The sequence below is a fragment of the Scomber japonicus genome, chromosome 14, assembly GCF_027409825.1.
Source record: "Scomber japonicus isolate fScoJap1 chromosome 14, fScoJap1.pri, whole genome shotgun sequence".
NCBI lineage: Eukaryota > Metazoa > Chordata > Actinopteri > Scombriformes > Scombridae > Scomber > Scomber japonicus.
In genome coordinates, this window is record NC_070591.1 from 11,581,266 (window position 1) to 11,602,973 (window position 21,708).

Below are 21,708 nucleotides of genomic sequence, written 5' to 3' on the forward strand. Positions count from 1 at the left end.
AATCAATAAAAGAAAAAAAAACCTTTTTGGCTTCGGCTTTATACCTATCTAGATAAAGACAAGTACAAATGATCCCATATGGTTGAGTAAGGGTCACCATGTTCTATAAGGGGAAAGAATATGTGAAGGAGACTAACGCACAGCTGTTACTCGTCCACCAGCTCACTTCAGTCCATCTGTTTCCAGAGTCTGTGGTTTTCAACAACACATATCAAAGCCATCAGACCATAATGTGTTTATAATTAAGGCTAACATATTACATATATATATGATACATAGTTTTTTACTGAGAAAAATAAATCAGAAATTAATATGTATGAAGTTTATTTAAAATAATTATTTATTGTATAATTGATCAAAATGAGGACATCAAAATCCTGAAATAAGATTTTTTTTAAAGCCTAGTAATTAAAAACTTGCAGCATAAAGTAGAAATATTGGAATTGGCGTCAGGATTGTTTTGTTTGTTTTAACGCTCTCTGCACAGTCTGCAATGCCAAATGTGGTTTTGGCTCACTTCTCATGTATTGGACGCCAATTATATGGGAAAAAACAATATCTGGAGCCCATCAGCCAAACAAACCCTCAGGGTGCAAAATTACTGTTGAAGAAAAGAGCATGATCCATTATTGTTGACATGAGGTAGGAACATTTTCCGGCTTCCTAATATAACTCATTCCTTTGGGATTTGTGGACTTTTGGAGGACCTGGTGGGAAAAACAATCAAGAATTGTGGAAAGGTCTCTGCTGCATTTTGATCTCATGCATTCATAGTAGTTTTAGATTTACTAACTGTAAAACTATACAAACCTCTTTATGTAAAATGCATTGCGTGCAGTAATACAAGTTCAGGGATTCCTTCTTTATATCTGGTAAAGGTTTGAAGACCAGAAATATTATTGAGTATGTCCCTCCTCCATTACTTTACATTCTTTCATAGATTAATGAAATAATACAAGATAATAAATCAATTATAATTATCCCATAATTATAAATAGGGGCACTGTCTAACTTATGTCAACTAAGCTAATTTTCATGTTTCTGGTGATGATAAGAGGTTTCTGTGATGTTTATTATTAAATTTAAAGCGACTCTTGCCTTTCTTGCATTTCACACAGCACTTTGAAAAAACTTGAACAGCAACAACCCCTCCTCTCTCCTGTGTCCCACCTTGGTCCCACCCCGTACATAATGTGGAGGGGGGAAAACAGGCAGGTCGCTCAGAGTTTTCACAGAACCATATGAGAATGGAATAATGATGAGTTTCTATGCCTGGTGGATCTCTCTAACATTTTAGAGTGCCATCACCTTATTAATAGCATTTTAACGTAAACAAAAAAATGTGTAAAAATGTATCAAAGGTAAGGGTAGCTTTAACACAGGACATTTCTGCTGCAGAGACATGGAGAAGGATTAGATCGGCCAAAACATTTGGAACATTTCCAGGCAGTATTTCGAAGCCCTAGTACACTAAACACTACTTGAAGTCAAATAACTGAACTGAAAAGACAAACTACACTGGACATCAGACAAAAACCTAGGCACTTGTTAACTTTGTAGATTTATATTCTGTATTTTTGTTGTCAGGATTGTTTTTGTTCACACACCAGCTGATAGGAAAAATTAGTGACATTGCGTCACAGTCCAGTTTTCTTTATGGTAATCTTATCCCTGTAAGTTTAAAACTCAATAGGCAGATAGTTATTGTCCTTTTTCACATTCAATATTAGTACTGAGAATCAGAATTAGGCATGCTTTTGTCTTCTGATCCAGAGGAGTTTTCTGTGCACCCTGGTTGCGCCTTACCAGAACCTTAGAACACTTAGATAAGCATTTGACAAGTGTACCACCCCAGTCAAACCCACGATAGGGCCCCAGGAGCATGGTGAGGGGCACCCCATATCTGTTATGGATTTGATAAATGCTCCATAACTACAGCCCTATGGATTTTGAGTGTACTTGGGCTTTCCCAGCATAATCTTTAAGACAAGCATATGTAACACCTGCCCGACCTGCGCTTTGGGAGAGAGAATTGCGGAACAGACCCCTGCTGCAACCACCGGGACTGTGGGTTGGGCTGGTGGCCAATTGACACCACACCAACCCATCCCATTCTAGCACCCGATGACTTTGACACAACAGGGACCAAAGCTTGATACAGCCTCGGGTTACCGGCGATAAACCGGCAGACAACAGCTGATGTTTAACAGGTATAATATTTACTATGATAAGCATCTTAGTTCACTGTGGTAGTAATGCTAACATTTAGTAATTAGCACCAAACACAAAGTACAGCTGAAAATGATGGAAATGGCATTACCATTTATACAGCCATATGGCATATCGCAGGTGCAAAGAATAACATTTTATGATGAATCAGGTCAATTAAGGTGTTAGTAAACACAAGTGAGCTTTAATGCTATGACTATCAAGCATTCTGCTGAAAAAATGTATATCAATAAACAAAATAAAGACTTTGCTGGAGAAATGAAACCTATGTATTGATAATTATGATAATATAGTAATTACTATATCATACAATACCATACTATACTATACCGTACTATTCTACACTATATTATAAGCAAATGAAGAAAGTCAGTGGTGTAAAGATATTACCTTTCATATTGTTTAGGTAATTTCAACATCATCATTGTATTGTATTTATTTAATTATATTGTATTTACATCTAGTCAAACCCAGGATTAGAAGTCAACAACACAGTACAGTTGGTGTATTTATTGCAGCCTAAGACATGCTTTCAATGTAGTGAGCTACTGATTTACAGTACATTTGACCCAGTTTCTGGGAAACGCCCCAGCTATTTGTAAAACACTAACAAATGTACCCTGACTCCTTTGAACCCCGCCAGTAGAGCCAAAACTAATTATCCTTGAAGACAGCAGATCATTAGCACAGTCAGCTATACTCCACTCGTTATCCTCTGAGACAAATGTCCTATCATGCACCATCAACCTCTGTGAGCCCCACAAACAGAAATCCTTGGTAATTTTATTGTGTCTATTGTGGCTAAACAGATTCATGTCCATCGGTTCTCATTCGGGAATTGAATTAATCTACCAGCCAGTCAATGGAGTGTCCCCAGTGGACGAAAGAGACACTGGCCAGGATATTCACGTTCACACTCTCATTCACACACAACCATCTATCTGAACTGATGTCTGACATGGGAACAGTGTTTTCTATTTCCTTGCAGCACTGGTGAGTGAAATATTATCCCTATTTCCTATGAACAGCCACTGTTGGCTCAACCAGCTCATTCACTCTCCATCCTCTGTGTCATACTGGTGCCAAATCTATCCTGTAGGCTGAAAGTACCATGAAGGTCAAAGGACTGACCTCCTGACCATAAAGCCACTGGTTCATATTTGCACACCTTATCAAAAAAATGCAAGTAAAGGGGAAAAAAAGAGCACTTAACAAAAGCAGACTCAGCAAACACTCACAGGATAGATGGAGGTTAAATCAAATCTGTCACTCATCTGCTGGACCTCATGCCAGATGTGTTGCAATTACCCCTAGTATGAATGAAAGTCTGCTTGCAGGAGACTCAAGCGCTGGGTATGCTTCTCACATTGCCAGTGGTTATCTATCAGCTGCTGGATTCATGAGATCCGATGTGGATGTGCATAATGGCAGTTATGTGAAGAGGTCAGACTAAAATTGTGCACAAGGGACAGTGTTACCTGACACTGAAGCACAGCTAGCGATCAATAGATCTTCAATTACAGGAAGTATTCTGCACCAAAGTAACTGTTAACAAATAGGTTCAGTTAAAATATTTAAGACACTAAAAGTCGAAAAAAATATAGGCTACTAGTTGTGATGTCTGTGCTCTGAAAGAGACATATTATGCACATTTCCAGGTCTATATTTATATTTTTAGGCTCAACTGGTACATCTTTGAATGATTTACAGTTAAAAACAAACTCCTTAATTATCATGAAGTGGCTCTTTATGCAGCCCCTCAGTTCAGCCTCTGTCCGAAACAGGCCGTGGAACAACCTTACCAACAATGTGCTACAGAATGAACTGTCATTTGAGGGCACATGCAAACATTAAGCTTTTTTTAACATTCATCTATAGTTTTAGACCTTTCACCATGTTTAACATAAACATCCAACATTATATCAGTATACAAATAACAGAAAATTGCAAAAAAGCATAATGTGTCAGCTTCATGAACTTAAGGGGTAAGTTCACCAAAATCACAATAAAGCACCACATTTTCTAACTTACCACTTCAGAGTAGCCACAATCGGACTATTAACTGCAAACTCAACAGTCAGTCATTATCATCAATAATTGCACTGAATTCCACTTCCCTATTTTATAAGCCAAGATATACAAACAAAATATACAAATATTTTTGTGTGATTGCTTTCAAGAGGCATTTTGGCTGTTAACATTTGCAGTTAATTACACGTGTGCTAAAAAATGACAGCAACAAAGATAGTCCTGAGTGATTTGCAAAGAAAGAATAATAAACAACAGGACTTAGTTAGATTACAAGCCAACTGTGTTAAAAAGCTCCCCAGCGTCCATCTAAAAAAGGCTGGCAAGTGCTGTGCAAAGTGGACAGTGCCAGACTCTCACATACAAAAAAAGCACTCTCTCTCTCTTCATCACCCTCTACATATCTTCCGCTTTTCTCTCGCTTTCTTTGCACACAAACAAATGCAGACATAGGTGAAAGCCAGGCCAGAGAGCGGATGTTTATATCATGGGTTAAGAGGAAGATGATTTAGATAGAGGCTGTCTGTCCTTCTCTCTGCTACTCTCTGCCAAGCCTCAAAGCTGTCTAAAGTCTATCATTTGCTTTTTGTCAAAGGATTGACACCTTCTAGTCATCTACAAGTGAGATGGAAAACTAAAATATGTAATATAATATGCATTATACACAGTCTGAGAAGTAGGCGCTGTTTTTCTTATGTCCTGGCTAGTTTTGTGCATGTTATGTCACCAATTAGCATTGCTGAAGCAAAAAAGAATGACAAAAGAAATATTTCAGCACTGCATTTCAACATGATGCAGCATATGTCATATATCCCCCGCGGCATTTAAAGCACAATTAAGGGAAGCGTAAGTGCACCCAACAGTGAAGCAGAATGAGTGTCTCCACAGTACAGCCTGAAAAATGTGTCCAATTATTCCTCTATGAATGTTTCCTTTTTGTGAAGGCATGCTGATAACAAGGAGCCATGCTGCTCCGAGCGGATGAGAAGTTTTACTTCACACCGCCACCACAGCAGAAATCTGGAAGCCCCATCAACAACATACTCTGGTCTAATCTTTCTAATGAGCTTGGAGTGCTGCAGATACTGGGAGGACAGGTATAGCACAGCATCACCACAAGTATGGTGACAGGATGAGTTCTGTTGCCATTTCAAGAGGAAGTCTTCTTTATAGTGCAGCCAAGTTTCCATCCATGAACACAGATGTTTTTAGGCATGAAAGAAGATGCTGAGTGAAAGCAGCCAATACTAGTACAAGGCTAAACCTACATTGAGTCTTTGAAGCTGATGTTACTCTGAGTTTTGTTTTTTTTTGTAAATCAACATGTTTATTCACTCTGTACTAAAAAAAGTTTAGTATAGTATAGTGTTAATACTTTGTGATACGTAGCACAACAAGCTAACAGAGCCTTGTCAACAGACTTCTTGTGGCCTCTTTCTGATACCAAAGTGTCAGTGAAGTTGATATGTTTTTAATAGTCTTTGGACAACAACAGAGTTCTGCAGCACAGAGTAAGATATATCAGTAGCATCAATTCATTGTGGCTTTGGCTCTGCCCATGAGATTTTTTGACAATAAGAAAAACAAAGAAAACCATCAGCCTTATGTTAAAAAAGTTCAGCTACCTGCAAAACCTTTTTTATTGTACATATTGTAGTAACACATACATGATTGCAGATAATGTTAGTCAGTGTGACTCCAAATGCAATTCTGGATACAGATTATTAGTCAGTGTGTGAGATGTAGAGAGAACATTGGCAACCTCTATTCGACATTAGCTACCTTTATATTATTGCATAATAATATATTGCATGTCAGCCTGTCTAATTTAAGAGGACAACTTAAATATGTGCACTATTTAATTATACTATTCTGTCAGTTTTTATTTTGAATAATTAACAGTGAAGAGGTCTCACTGATGACTAGTATCTTAATATATTCGCCTGAGCAGATCGTGTGTGTGTGTGTGTGTGTGTGTGTGTGTGTGTGTGTGTGTGTTTAAAGGAAATCCACCTCAAAGGACTTATCACACTAATCTTGTGGACAGCGAGTCAAACATAGAAGATGTCACAGTAAGATATTTTTAGTTTAAGTACAATTGCCTTTTGTGGGGAACAAAAAAACTATTGTCCCAAACATCAGCAGTAGATGTTTTGATGTACCTCAGTATTAAAGAATAATGTTTTCTCTGTGGACTGGACTTTTTGCTCCCTCCAACAAGAAGCAGAGATACTAAGCTCTGCTCCAACAGTTCATCTAAAATAAAGCTTAAAGGGCATACCACAGTATACTACTGTGTACTACCATGGACTGCAATATCTCCAGTTTGATTGGGGACCCTTGTTGCTTGTTAGCCAACTTTCCTTTCTATCTTCACTGCCAACTGTCAAATAACACCCCAAAACATACAGCAATACCAAATGCTCAACAAAACAGTGATTTACTCTTATCAGATTGCTCTATTTAATTTTTAGATGAGACCAAGACAAGTTGGGTAAAGCCCCACCTAAGGCAATATTCACATTAAGCCGATTGTGTGTGTATGTGTATGTGTGTGTGTGTGCATGCATGTGTGTGTGTGTATTTGTTTGCAGTGAGTGCAGATTAATGTTCAATTCCAGTTTTTTAGTCATATTTTTTGTGTGCGTGTTGATGGCTGCGGTGTGAACACCACTGACGTCCTAAACTACAGCATGTGCAACTGAAATGTGAGCTACAAGAATAACAACAATAATGTAATTTGTGAGACAGTCAAAACGTAAATATGGATGACATGTTTATGTTACAATAAGTTCCTCCTAGTTTGACTTAAGTTCAAGATTGTCCATAAATGTCCAACCAGTTTGAAACTTCCTTGTCTCTTCTTTGACCTTCATCACGGTTGATCTCCTCCATGTTTTATTTCACCGGGCCGTGAGATGCTGACACTGAATAATGATGACAGGAGATATGCGCATTCATGGAGAAGTAAGATGTTAATTCCTATATGACTGGTCTGACAGCGGTCACATAGGCAGAAATTTGTTATGCATCAGATCTAAGACCACATATGCAAGAGGCACAGATCTGATATTAATAAAATTTGGTTTGTTCACACTTCCTAAAAGATCTGATTTGAGTCTTTTATAGAAGCAAAGTTGCATTGTTCTCACACCCTGACCAATCACAACCTTCGCAGTGTTGGTATTTCCAAAGGTGATGTAGTCTCAGCATGTACACACTACTATAAATCACCCCTGAGAACAATTCAATATTGTATAAGAAAAAAAAAGTTAATTAAAATTAGCCCATCATAGCAAATTAAAAGGATACTTTGGGGAAAAGTTGGACTCTGAGGTGTAGCTTATAGCAGCTGAGTGCCTGGACAGAGTTTGTGCACACATTTAATATTGCTGACTTAGTAAGAGAACCATTTACTCTATTGTAAGCTTTCAGTGAATTGTTGTTTTCACCTGTTATTATCTGGATACTGTAATGCATATTGTATGGATTATGAATGTCGAGTTTGTGTATACTTTCAGGTGATGTATAATGTTAACACACACACACACACACACACACACACACACACACACACACACACACTTTTATGGTTGTTCATCTGAAGGCGTCGTTACTTCATTCAGCATGTCTATTCATAGCAGGCATCTGGATGAGGAGTTGCAGAAGAAAAGGATGATGAAACACACACCTCATAGCTTCCTGGTGTGACTTCATTGGCTTCTACATCAAGGTTTACCCTCATCTACAGCAATTTGTCACAGTCAAGCACTCACTAAGACAAAGCAAAGTGAATTTAAGTGGATAACAAATACCAAAGAAATTCAAAAGGTGTCTGATTTTTCAGTTTTGGTTGGCATTCCAGCTACTCACATAATACTGGACCCATCAGTGTAATATTTTTTGTGCACATTTATGACTGTATGCTCAAAGAACTCTTGTGGTTGCAGTAATTCACATTTTCAAAAACACCTGTTGACCCATGACTTCTCTGAACGGGTTACTCTGGGGCAGAACAACTGCTTAAGTTTGGAATCTTGTTTCCACTAATGACAACCAATCGTGTCTTGTTGCCTTGTTAGATAAATTGGTGCCAAATTTTGGTGCCTTGAGAACGGGTTGTGTTGTGCGTTCAAATAAATATTGATAAGATTCCTTATGAGTCTATCATAGAACTTGTCTTTTGTGCCGTTCCTGTCATTTTGTGATATATCTTGCAACGTAGCAAAAGGCTTGGCTAAAAACAAGGCTTACCTTGTCTGTTGCAGGACACATTTTGGCCTTTGTCGTGGCTAGTGTTGTCACGATACCAAAATGAATACCCACGATACTATACCAGCCAAAGTATCACAGTTCCGGGTAGTATCACGATACCACAGCCTTTTTTTATTATTATTATTATTATTTTTATGAAGTTAGAATTACTTAATATTGGTTGGTGCATGATAAACATACATTTAATACATTACATTGTAACTCTACTGGTTAAGTAAAAAATAAAAAGACTGAAACCAATATTTTTATGAATAACATTTATTAAAGTTTGAATTGAAACAAGAAGTACACCAGGAGTTTATTAAAATAACACTCACCTGATGGCTTCTACTCTGCTGCTACTGCTGTAAACATAATCCAAATCTCGCGGGATCTCTGGTAATAAATGTCGTGCTCTGTGTGGGATCCCGCGAGATTTCGACAATGTTTACAGCAGTAGCAGTAGAGTAAAAGCGATCAGGTAAGTGTTATTTTAATAAACTCCTGGTGTACTTACAAACTTTCCATTTCATCGATTTATGAGTAAAGCCCTTATTTGTACTACTGTAGAAGTTTGATACCATTCCAGGCATTATTATTGGGGTAATTTAGGAGATACACTGTTGGTCCCATTAGCACCTGTGCTAAGCCATGTTGTATCTTTAGAGTTGCCGTTGCTCAGGTCTGCTGTGCTCACAAGCCAGATTTGTTTTTACAGAAACTATAGGTCCCACTGGCACCGTGTTCAACGGTAGTACGGTTTTGTAGAAATTATAGTATAGTAGGCACCGTGACGTTTTGGCACTGTGACGTTTTGGCACCGCGGTATACCGTGGGTACCGGTAGACCGTGCAACACTGTTGAGTTGTGGCTCAAAAATTGACATCCATAGAAATGTTTGGTCTAGTCTTGGACCTCAGCATCTGCAGATTAAATCCATACCCAATATGGTATGATCCACTAAAGTTAGGCACCATGTGAGATGAATAAATCATTGTTGTTATCTTTGCCACCATCTTGACTTTACATATATATGTTGGATATCTGTCATCTGATATCTAGTTTTTGTTATTATTCTGTGATGAAGGTTGAAAGAGACTTGTCTTCTTCATCTGGTGTCAGAGTTTCTTCTTAGTGTCTGTGATCAAAGTGACACTGATGTTTTACTCCAGGCTGTGGGAGGTGGAAGGGTGAGAGAGTATAGTCTCCTGAACATTCATCAAAGCAGAGATGAAGGATATGAAAACACACCTCCCTGTAAAGCTTAACTTCTTACATGGGAGAGAAGTCATAAAAGTGCTCAGAATAAGAATAAGTTATGCTTCATCTTCAACTGTGCACACTCTATATGCTAAGACAGACTGTGTGATAGGGACAAAAGCTCCAGAACATACAAGTAAGTGGACTTTGATTGAGGTGGTTTTGTCTGCTGGTGATTCCAAGCTTAAGACTAAACTGTCAAGCTGATATGTAGAAAGACAGTGATGAGTGTTAAATGTTCACATTTTTAAAGAATGTAAGGGTTCAAAATGAAAGACTGAGCAACTTGCAGGACAGGACATGTTGGTCACTCTGCTTTTAAAAGGCAGAAGCAGGCCCACAAGTGATGGACACAGAAAGACAGCCAAGCTGACAGGTGAGTGGCAGCTGGAATGCACTAAATAGAAGTGATGTTTATGCAAAGTAAAAAACGCTACACAGTGCATACAGTGTATGACACACATACTCATTAGGCAGACTCCTGCCCAGATCCGGATAACAGTTTAATCTGGGATGGGAACGAAGTTTAACCACAACCTCACTCTTTCCACTTTTTCCACATTGCTATCTAATCACCTCAGCTGTCATCACTCAGCCTCCTGCTAGTAACCACAGTTAGCAAGCTTTTTGTGAAATGTAGTAATTCTGGCTGATAAAGTAAAATGTCTTGTTCAAAACTAGCTGATACAAAAAAGAAAAGTTGCTGATAAGAAACATTTACAGATAACTGGACTGAGAAATGTGTGTTTCATTTTGCCTGAGCAAAGTAGAAGACCATTGTGCGTGATTTAAAACGACACCAAAAATTCCTGTGTTGAACAAAACTATCCCAAAAACACTGAGCTAAGAACCACAAAACTGTACCACTTGAAGTCATGATATCAGGACTCCAGCAAAATGTGGCAAGAAATATTAAAAACAAACATTTTCAACAATGAACGCAGTGAAGAACTTGAACAGAAGCAGAATCACTAATGAACACTGACACCAGCATCTCTGCCAGGACATTGCACCTTCTTATGCTTAAGCTTAATGACTTAGATACACAGACAAAGTCACAATTCCTATCAATATAGAAATGTTGTTTGTGTACCGAAATATCATCATGTAATGCACCCATACTGGTATCACGATCCTGTCACTGCTCTGTCGCTTGTCTTTACTTTGTTATTTCTTGTAGTCCTCAGCCTACACTGCATCAGCCTTGTTAGCCTCGCCCTGCTCCCAGTGTTTTCCCCAGCCAATTAGCCCCAAGCCAATTCTCCTGTTTTGTCACCTGTTCCCTATTCCCTCATTTATTTATTTAAGTCGTGTTGTTCAGCTCAGTCTTTGCTGGCTCAGTTGTTCTATTGAGTTTTGCTTTCCCTGCACGCTTGAATAAATGCATTTGATTCATTTCCTTTGTAACAATATTTCACGCAAAACTTCTCATGCATATCCATCACTGAATAAGCCATTTCATCATCCACCACTGCTTCAACTGGGTTCCTTTCCTAGACTTCTAACAATGTATTACAACCCTTTGTCAGCCAAGAATTGTCAGAATTGTCAGAATTGTTACTAGCAGTACTTTATTTCATATTTTGAGTTCACATAGTGCAAAAAGGGGAAAAAAATAATGTGGTTCTGTCTATTTAAGAAATGACAATGTGCTGCTCCATTCGTGCTGTCACAACTTGTCACCTCTAAGCTGCTGCCTGCTCCTGCTTTATGAAAAATGACTTTGAATGCTCCTCTCCAGAGAGACAGTGTGCTCTTAGTTCAGCTCAGTAACTGTCTGTTCAGGTCTCCTGAGTGAACCCAGGGCTCCAAGTGCTCTGCCAGCCGGATGAGCAGTGAAACAGCTCTGCCTTTATTCAAGCACAATCACAGCAGCTGTATAAGGACGCGCCTTCATAATGATAGAGCTCACCATAACAGAGAAAGAATACTTAGTTTATGATTCTTTGAAATCCAGGTCATGGGATTCCAGTAAGATAAACACAACTGGTCATGTTGTGCAATGTTTAACCAAGTATTTGGATGAAAAACAACTGATGATAAAGCTTTTTGGATGAGTGGTTAATGTCTACAAGACAGCAAAGCAAATCCAGCTGACTTTGAATTACAGAGTGCAGTAGCTGCATGGCAGATGGCCTTTTTTTCCATCTCTGGTTAATATGAAAAAGTCGTGATCATAGCGGCTTGACGCAACTGGTCAAATAAAAGAAAGCCCTAGATGACCATATTCTTGACACTTTGTTTCTGATGGCAGGACGCCCAGAGCAGAATATGAGCTGTAAGTCTTTGAAGATTTTCCACTATCAGTCTGTTTGACATCTCTGTCAAGTCTTGTGCATTAATGGATCAGATATCGTTGTGTTGATTACTGTGAACAGGAACTGTTTCGAGAACCCTAGTGCCCTTATTTCTTTGAAACATCACAAACATTGTAAGTGTACTGCAACATATTATACAATATCCCCAGTGTAATTCTATATATACTATACTAATTTTGAGGTCAGACCAACTGAGCCTGGGACATAGGCTAAAAGACTGAGAAGTATCAGAACCAGGACAGCCAGGTTCTGCAACAGCACCTACCCCCGAGGCTGTCTGTGCTCTTAACTCTTAAATCATTAATGTGCTACCAGCTCATTCCTGTCTATGACACACTGTAAAGATGTGTATACAATAATATACACCATAGCTGGTTGCAGTACAAATAGACTCACATTGGGAGTAGTGTTTTAATTATTTATTATTGCTACTATTTCTTAAAATACTTTTTTTTATGTCCCATGGTGTTCATCGTGTGAGTGGGCAGTTCCTATTCTATGAGAGCTTTCCAAACCAAACTCCATCAGCTATGTTGTATTGACTCTTTTCATATCATGCATGAATTAGCTAGCTGTTATTTGAATTGCCATTTCATCTCACTTCATTAATTTAGGCTGAGATTCTGTTATGGTTATCCAGTATCTGTTTAGAAGAAGGGCTTATTTTGTTTTGACTTGATGTGACTGATCAGTAGTGAATGCATCCATCCTACCTGACATTATTTTAATGAGATAGTTCTTACTGAGAGTTTGATCAATACCACTCATGTCTGTATGCTGAATATGGAGCTAGAGGAGAAGGCTTAATTTAGCATAAAGAGATGAAATAGGGTGAGCAGCCTGGCTCAGTGAATCTCAGAGTGACAACAAAGCTCATAATCCCGCACATAACCCTCTGTAAAACCACAAGCTGACGTTTTTACATGTTTTGTATGGTTAAACAGTTCGTGAAGGGAAACACAGAGTCAACGAAACATAAACTAACTTCACAACTAAATCTTCATATTCTCAAAAACGTAATTATTACATCAACACGGAAACTGTGATAATATCCCAAATCTTAATCTTGCCTACTCCGCTTTGATTTAATTTTGTGCTTTCGTGATGACTGTAGGGAGTCTAACATGTTGGTCCAAACTTTTTCCATTCTACCTGTTTGAGATGCAGTGATCTAGTGAAGGACGTACTGGAGCAAACTCATCAAACCTCTCAGTGTCTCCGTGAAGCCTGTTTGAAAGCAGTAACATTTGTTATGGAACCCCTACATTATGCCTTTGTTATTGCCCTGCTCTGCTTTATGTTAATTACACACTGTGTCATGGCATTTTAACGCTTTTTGATCGAGTGAGCTCTGATGTGATTAAAAAACATTGTGCTGCACCCAAGGGTCCAGATGGCCTTCTGCTTACCAGGCATAAAAATGGATTATGAGATTTATGTTGTGGGTAAGAGTTATGTATTTAAGGGTAGTGTCATTAAACTATGTAAGTTATTGAAGACTTGCTTATATTGTATGCCTCGAAAAATACATGTAAACTTCCACTTCATCTCCTTTCTGCCTCTACACAGCCAAGCATATTCAAAGTCTCTTTGCTGATAGAAAAAAGGGCCTGGCTGCCTGCCAACTTCTGTCTTGTTTGCTTTCTATCTGAATCCACACAACATCTTTGTAGCTAATGAATAAAGCAGGAACATCATCCATCTTTAAGACAGGTATACACACAGAGTGAAGGTATCATCTTGAATACTGAAGGTGGGGAGCAAACACTTTAGACATTTGTCTTTCATACATTTCAGTGAAAACAGCAAAATGGTGTTTCACAATTATTCCTCCTCACTCACTGCTATATAAGATATATAAAGGCAGTCAGTGTATTACTGAAAAGTGACATGATTCTATTAATTGTTTGTAATTACATAAAAATCAAAACATTTGAGTCAAAACAGCCCAAAATTATTTCTGAATTGGTGTAACTGGTACAGAGATGATTGTGTATGATTCCAATCACATGGCAGTGGTATGTCTTCGATTTCATTTTTTTCCTCTAATCTGTTTTACAATCAGCTGCCATGCTCGGCTAGTATCCAACACCAATATGAGCTATATGAAAGACAAAACATTTTTCACTACAATATTAACATAGTTATGGTAATTGAATTAGCACTACTTATTTCCTCAACCTGCATTCATTGATTTTCAGATATGTGAGAGCAGCACAAGAAGCTGTGAACACAACGTTGCCGCAAGTCCAATTTCAAAAACATTACAAATTAAAAAAAACAACAACACTTGGTTAGGTTTAGGGTAAGATCATGGTTTCGGTTAATATGAGCACTTAGTTAAGTTTAGAGAAACGTGGTTAAAGGGTTAAAGTTAATACTTCCTTGTGGATGGACACAGGAAACGAACAGCGGTCTCATGCAAAGTCCACTGTTGGGTTCATTCTTCCATCCAAACCACATCCTCTGAATGAGGAAGATTGTCTACAAATATAGCTACTGTACATGTGTGTGAACTGTGCCTTTGCTCCGGGTCTCTACGGCAGCTATATGGAACCTCTCACTCAACTGTAACTGTATGCCATTTCTTGCCAACTGACATTACAACCTATTGCGTTGTTTTTCTTGGGATGACAGTCTGGAACTTAGACTTATGATCACTTTATATAGTTGATTTCTCAAATCTCATGTCCAGCTGTGTCCAATCAGACAGTGTGCCAATTAAACACAATTAATGTTCTGTAATGTTGTCTATTATTCATAAACACTGCAGGTGTGCACATACACTCTACCCTATGTTTTGTTTGACACACCGATATTTCATGCTGTAAACATTTTCTTTTGTCCATTTAGAATTAATGTGACAAACCTTGTTGAAATTACTTTCAACCTGCTTTGTCTCTTCCTATGAGGGTAATAAATAAAGCTGTCCTAAATTGAATTGCTTCTGTGTCAATTAAAGACTCTATTACTCCCTAGAAGATGAAGGTAAGGTCATCCATCACTTCTCAAGGCAGTCTGGGGCCTAGCGAGTGGCGGCCAGGTGCTCTGATCTCTCCCAGATTTACGCTGACAGTTGGGCACCCTCATGCTTACAGTCTGTAAAGAACTTCATCAGGTCTTGCTCAGCTGGAAACTCTCAGCTCTCTCACTTTACACGTACCACTCGATCTATTCCCAAATTCCAATTTCGGGCTTGTTGGCTAGCACACTGGATTGTTCAGAAACCTGCTGAGATTATCTATCATCCACTTTCATCCACTATGTCATGTTTTGACAAGGGAGGCTGTGGATGGATACAGAGGCTGTGTAGCTTACGTGTGTGTGCACACTGATCAATCTGTAATTTGGGCAGAAAAACTATCTGTAGCAATGAAAACTGTAATTTATGATTTCAATTGTAGCATGCTGGCTGAGGAATGTATCCCAGCAGAGATTCGGTTAGTAACAGGGGGTAATCAATGACTGAAGGGCCGACAGGCATGACAACAAGGACTGTGACTGATGCACCTTTCTGTCCACAAGACAAAACTGGTTGCTCTCTGTGTGAGGATGCATCTCCTGTCTCTAGTTGGATGTTTAGACCCGTGCCTCCCAGCCAGTCAGGACTGATTAATAATGAGTGAAACTTATTGATGCTGTAATAACTACAGAAATGTATCTTCATATGTGTTAAATAATTAATCTATAAAAACTGACACTGACAATAACAATCATGAATTCTGATACAGATTAGTTTCCCCTAGGTTGTCCTTTATGCATTTTTAATAAAAGAAATGTGAAAAAAAACCTGCAACACAGAGAAAAGTTTAACACAACATTTGGGTCATTCCAAAAAGCACACACAACATCCAAAACAGCCACCTATCTGTCATCTTTTGAAGGCCAGTCAGGTGATGCAATTCAGTCTGTCCTACCCTGAAGCTTTCAACTGACCTTTTCCCTGAACTTTTCAATAACTGGCTTAATAGACAAAGGTCAGTGTCCTCCTCTGAAGACTAACGCCGGCACTGGCCTCGAAGCTGACCTGAAAACGATGATAAATACTCCTGAGATGTGTGTGTCTGAGACAGAGAAAAAGGACAGATGCCAAAGTGAAAGAGGGGAAGAAACTGTGACAGTGATTTATGAAGAAAGGATGAAAGCATGACAAGATGATGAATTTAAGTTTATATCTTATAGAAAAAAATGACAGAACGTGTGTGCTACTGTTCTTGTAAAAACTAGACTCTCTTATTCATGTGAGAAGAAAAAATGTCAGGTTTCAGTAAGTGTAAAGTGTAAATGTATGCTTTATCGCCTTTGTGACAGACTAAGACATGTTCTAGACAATTGTGTTCTTCTGGGATTTGAGGGCAGCGGCATAGCTTTAGATTCTGTGTGAAATAACTGTACGGAAATGTTTTGTGGGTTCCAACTTTCATCCTGCAAGAGATAACACTAGCTGAAGTCAGACTGCAACAAGATACGAGAAGACTCCACCTATGGAGACAGAATCCATGTCAGGCATTAATCAGTCTGAACAGTAATAGCCTGTCTGGTGCTGCCTTCAGGTGTAGCATTTAGACCATTCGCACCATTTCTCAACTACAGTAGACTATTGAATTTAATTGTCGTGACATTTCGGCATTCGTGCCCTCCTCAGGACGAAATGTAATCACTTTGCACCATCATCAAGTCAAAATTGAATACTTTAATACTTCTAAGACTTAATGAGAAAATACCTGCAAAACTAATGACATTCCCATCAGTCTCGCCTGTAATTTATGTTTAGTGGTATTTGGCTAATGTTAGTATGCTGACACACACTAAAAGGAACATATCAAGTCTTACACTTGATAATCTTAAAAAGCTTGCTTGCTTTTAAAAGTAAAATATAACATCTATTCAAACAAATCAATTCTTCATTATAAGCAGACATTTCTGAGATGGATATCTCATAATCCGTGCATGAGTGAACCAAACATTTAAAACTCAAACAATTATATTTTACCCACTTTTTGCTGTGGTCGTTTACTTTTTTCCCCTTTTTTTCTTACAGAAGACATTCACAGAGTCTGAGTCATATTCACTTTGCCATAAAAGCACTGTGCTGTACTATCTGACCCACCTAGGCTGTTACTTATTTCTCAAGAAGTCCTTGTACTTCCGTTAATACAACCACAACTTACATTTATGCATCAAGGTCTTTGAGAAATATGAACAAAGTTGCTTTGTTATGTATCATCTTTTGTAAGGACGGAGTGTATGATACTCCTCCTGATAGCGTTCCAGCAGTAGAAAATTGAATCTTTTTACTCAGCCCACATCCTTGAGACTCTGCAGTGGTAAAATCTCTAGATACCATGTTATGTGTCAATGATTAAAGTGTCATTGCTTTAAATCCCTCAGTGTCCATCAGTATCTCAACCACTATCGTGCATTCCGTTTACTTTCTCTCTCTTTCTTCATTTCTCCTCCCCTTGCCAAGCAGCTCTGCCCATTGATCCCAGCTGGACTCTCAAAATCAATAAGTCAATTATAGTCCCATTAAAAAGACATGAGAGTGATGTCGACTGTGATGATACCAGACCCCACCCTTAACCCACCCAATCATCTCTCAGTCCGTCGCTCTGTCTGGTCAGCCCAGTCCGAGCCTCCCTCTCTGTTCACTCTTTAAGCTGTGAGTACTGAACTGTGCAACATATGCACAACAGCACAGCGGTCTTTGTCTGAGTCAAATTGTGCTTGCATCAGCTCTGATACTGTAAGTATTGAGATAAATGCCTGGCACTCAGGGGTTTGAAACAAGTGGACTGCCTTTGTTGCTGGTTCAGCAATAAGAACAAACAAAAGCTAGTGTCAGAAGTGTACTATATTTGCTTCTTTTGTACCTTTTACAGTCCTCACTGTTCAGTGTTTGATCTGTGTTTTCTGCATGTGGAAGAGATACAGTAGGAAGACCTGAGACAACGTTCCCCTATATATGGGAACAAAATGACATTACTGGCATATTCATTTTACTCACTGTTAGTATTTAGCTATATGCTTAATATTTCCATAATCATAGTATATTCAATTGTTTTTACCACTGTCTTCATTAATAGACTTTAAATATTGAATCTTCTATATAATTTGTTTTTCTGATTATGAATTATTACTCATTTGGACTTGGACAAATATCTTGTTTTCAGCTTATGTAGAGATTGCCTAAACAGTTATCTTAATTAATGTATTAATGTATTAATTAATGTGTGAATCCTGCCTCACTGCTATGAAGCTATTTGCATTTTGTCTACACTCAACTTTCATAATGAGGTTTACACAAAGTGCAAAGTTTCTATTGCTTGTATTGTGTTATATCTCAATGTACTCCGCCACTCTATTCACTGTACCACACAAAAACCCACATTCCAATCTTTGTGAATATTTAAATTTAAATCTACTTTTGTCTCTCCACTTTTGCCTTTTTATGTATATTTTAACAGTATTGTGTCATCCTCCTTTTTATGACTTAATTTTTCCTTTGAAAGCAAGAAACGTTAAAAGTCAACTCTACCCACCCTATTCCCTCCATCGCACCTACATACTGTACCCATAAACACAAACATAAACTCCTTTAAACACACAGCCATCTGAGGCCATATTCCAAATTTCTGTCTCAGCCCATTCCACAGCCCATCCTTTATATTCTTTACTCTTTCTAAACAAACTACCAACGATATAATCATGATATCAGTCTTACAATATGCTACTGCCATTATAGCGATAAATGATATAACATGCTTTTTGTTGACTACAGTATTATTGTTCCCATGGCATTCTCATCTTACTAAAAAGCAGATGTTTTTGCCGACCTCTGCATTTTTCACCGCACTTCCGACCATGCGATGATGCTTCCTGCTAGTGCTCTGTTCCACATATCCATAATAGCAGGTGTATCCTATTGCCTTTGGTTACGTCACTGCCATCTACACTTCACTGCTTATGTGTGTGTTGTGGATATGGGACTCCACATGTTTGTGATATCAGCAGGATGTTAAATTACACTGGCTCAGCTGGTGTATATAGACAGCGGGGATAGTTTACTGAGTACCACTATACACACACACACACACACACTCTCAAGCACACACATCCTTTCTGAGCCAAAAGGGTTTCATTAAAGCTCTGCCAGTAGAGCTGCTTGGGCTTGATCCCTTGACAAGCCACAGGCCTCTGCTAAATTACCACAATGGCAGTGAACAAAGAAAGACAGAGAGAGAGCAAGAGAGAGCAAGAGAGGGAGACTCATGAATCGATTGACAATAAGGGCTCAGTCCTGTCTCCTCTTGTTTAATTTGACTGGACTTTTGAAGGCTCAGTGAGGACATTATCAGCAGCTTTAAAAATGAAGATATGAGCCGACTGGTGATCAAAGCAATATATCTTGTATTTGAATTTCAAGGGACTGATGTGACTGTAGAAGCATCACAAATATACATGAAAGCAAGCCCTGCAGACACTGCCAGTGGCACCTTAATGCAGGGATTAACAGTGCTTAAACCTCAGGCCTCGGACCTCCAGGGGCCTCACGAGAAATGAGCTTATAAAAAATAAAATAAAAAAGACACACACACAGAGTAAATATGAAGTATGAGAGCTACCTGTGATTCAGGAGCAGACAGAATGAGGAGTCAATCCTCTCGTTTCAACACTCTTTATAAAAGCATGATTTATGTCACTATGTTGTATTTGAACATAGTGTCGTAGTGCGTCTGGTTCAGTGGTGAACTGCATATTGTCAGAGTAAAGACATCAAAAAGAACAGCAAAAATATCACATGGTCTTGAAGGAGGACTTTGTGGCAGAAGTGATTACATTTCGGGAGTTTGAACTAACTGTAATAAATGTTTGCTTTCAGCAGAGTGTGTTGTCGTTGCTTGTAGCTACTTAAATTTATTTTTAATTTTACTGTAACTGCAAGTTTAATAAACATTTATATAATTATTTTTGTCTTGTCAAGTTTGTAAATTAAACGGTGTCACCAGCAAGAAGCATGAACCCTTCTTAAAGTTAGTTTGAGGGTGTTTCATGAAGGATTTGTCATTAATGTCAGTAGAACACGTGGCCCAACCATTATTGCACTTTGATTATGGATGTACACACAGCGACAGAGCAGGTTAAGTTAAGTGTGAATATGGGTCACTTTTCTGAAAAATAATGAGATCCAATTTTTTTTTCCAGCACATAATTCACTAACATAAATCTTTAACTAAGAAAAACATTGATTAGTATGCATTGAGATATCATTAAAGAAAAATTAAGGTATTCACAAGGACACTTCCATGTTTTCCTGGTGTTTTTTAGCAGCTGACATCACTACGAGCAATCAGCCAAAACTTGGTCACTATAGTAGATCTGAAACATTGACCTACTTGGCTGATAACCTTCATTTCATATTTTCTTTACTGATTAGGAGGGAACGCTATTTACTATGTGTCGCTGTCCATTGATGCAGAGTGCTGAAATAATGTTGACTCACCATATTGTGTAGGGATGGGTGCAATTGGAACAGGGCCTACGCTAACGGTAAGGTGCCCCTGCACACGATTAAATTAAATCTAATTCAGGACCCGAACTCTGTGCCTTTATTCCTGTGTCAAAGTTGTTGTTTTTTTTATAGCTGAATTAAGTTATTACCTTGGGGACAGAGAGATTAACTGATCTCCTGAAGGTGGTTCGACACAATATCTGCAGTGCAGCTACAATAAAGCTGAGCAACAACTCTTCATTGTGACCTTTTACAATCATTTGTAGCCCCTACAACTTTTCACAATGCAGATCTTTGTGAAGTCCAGCTGGTTTTTGTCAGTGCATGTGTGCTTAAGGGTGTTATTTAATTCAAACCCAGCAGCAGCTCTCTGGCAATGTGCAACTTGACAGGAACAGCATGTGTGTGTGTGTGTGTTTATTTGGTACTGGTGTGAGTAGCTTATATGTTTAGGTGTCTGTGTCGTGCTGTCAGACTTTTAACTTCTGTGTGTGTTGCTTTAAAGGCAAAAGAAGTTGCAAATGCCTCACCATTGTTGCAGTACATTAAAAAAACATACCCTTTGACACCAAGTCATCGCTCTTCTTCTGATGATGACTCGCTGCTGAAAATTCCGGTTTTGTTACATTAGTGCCGCAGCTGGTTGGCACTGTCATTTGGTCAGTCCGCTACTTTCAATGAAAACATGATCAGAGTTACATTTTCCCCAGAGGATGATGTCTACTGAATTTGGTGAGCATCTGACTTTTCTTATTTGTGGTTTTGAACTAAGTGTTTCAATAACAATTGGATAGAGTGACACAGAATGTGGCACAAACATTTATCTGGATTGTCAAAACTTTGGTGATCTCCAGAAGTAGAAGAACCCATTACACTCATGTTTTGCTTATTGTTCATTCAGTTGGATGTTTCACTGTTCAGAATGATGTATGTGCAAGAGGACTCACTCTCTATGTAGATATAAAAGGATATTAAGGTGATGAAAACACAACAATTCATAGTTTCAGGTAATTATACACTAATTAAACCATACTTTATGAATGTTATATTCCATTTCTGCCAGTCAATTTTATTAGATAACAATACAGCAGTACCAAAGTCTCAGAG

General features: G+C 38.4%; 1 protein-coding gene across 1 annotated transcript in view; it reads right to left on the bottom strand.

The window, feature by feature from the left end:
- LOC128372627 (inactive phospholipase D5-like) overlaps window positions 1-21,708 on the bottom strand; it is a 60,422-nt gene that overhangs the window by 15,567 nt on the left and 23,147 nt on the right. The window lies entirely within an intron of this gene.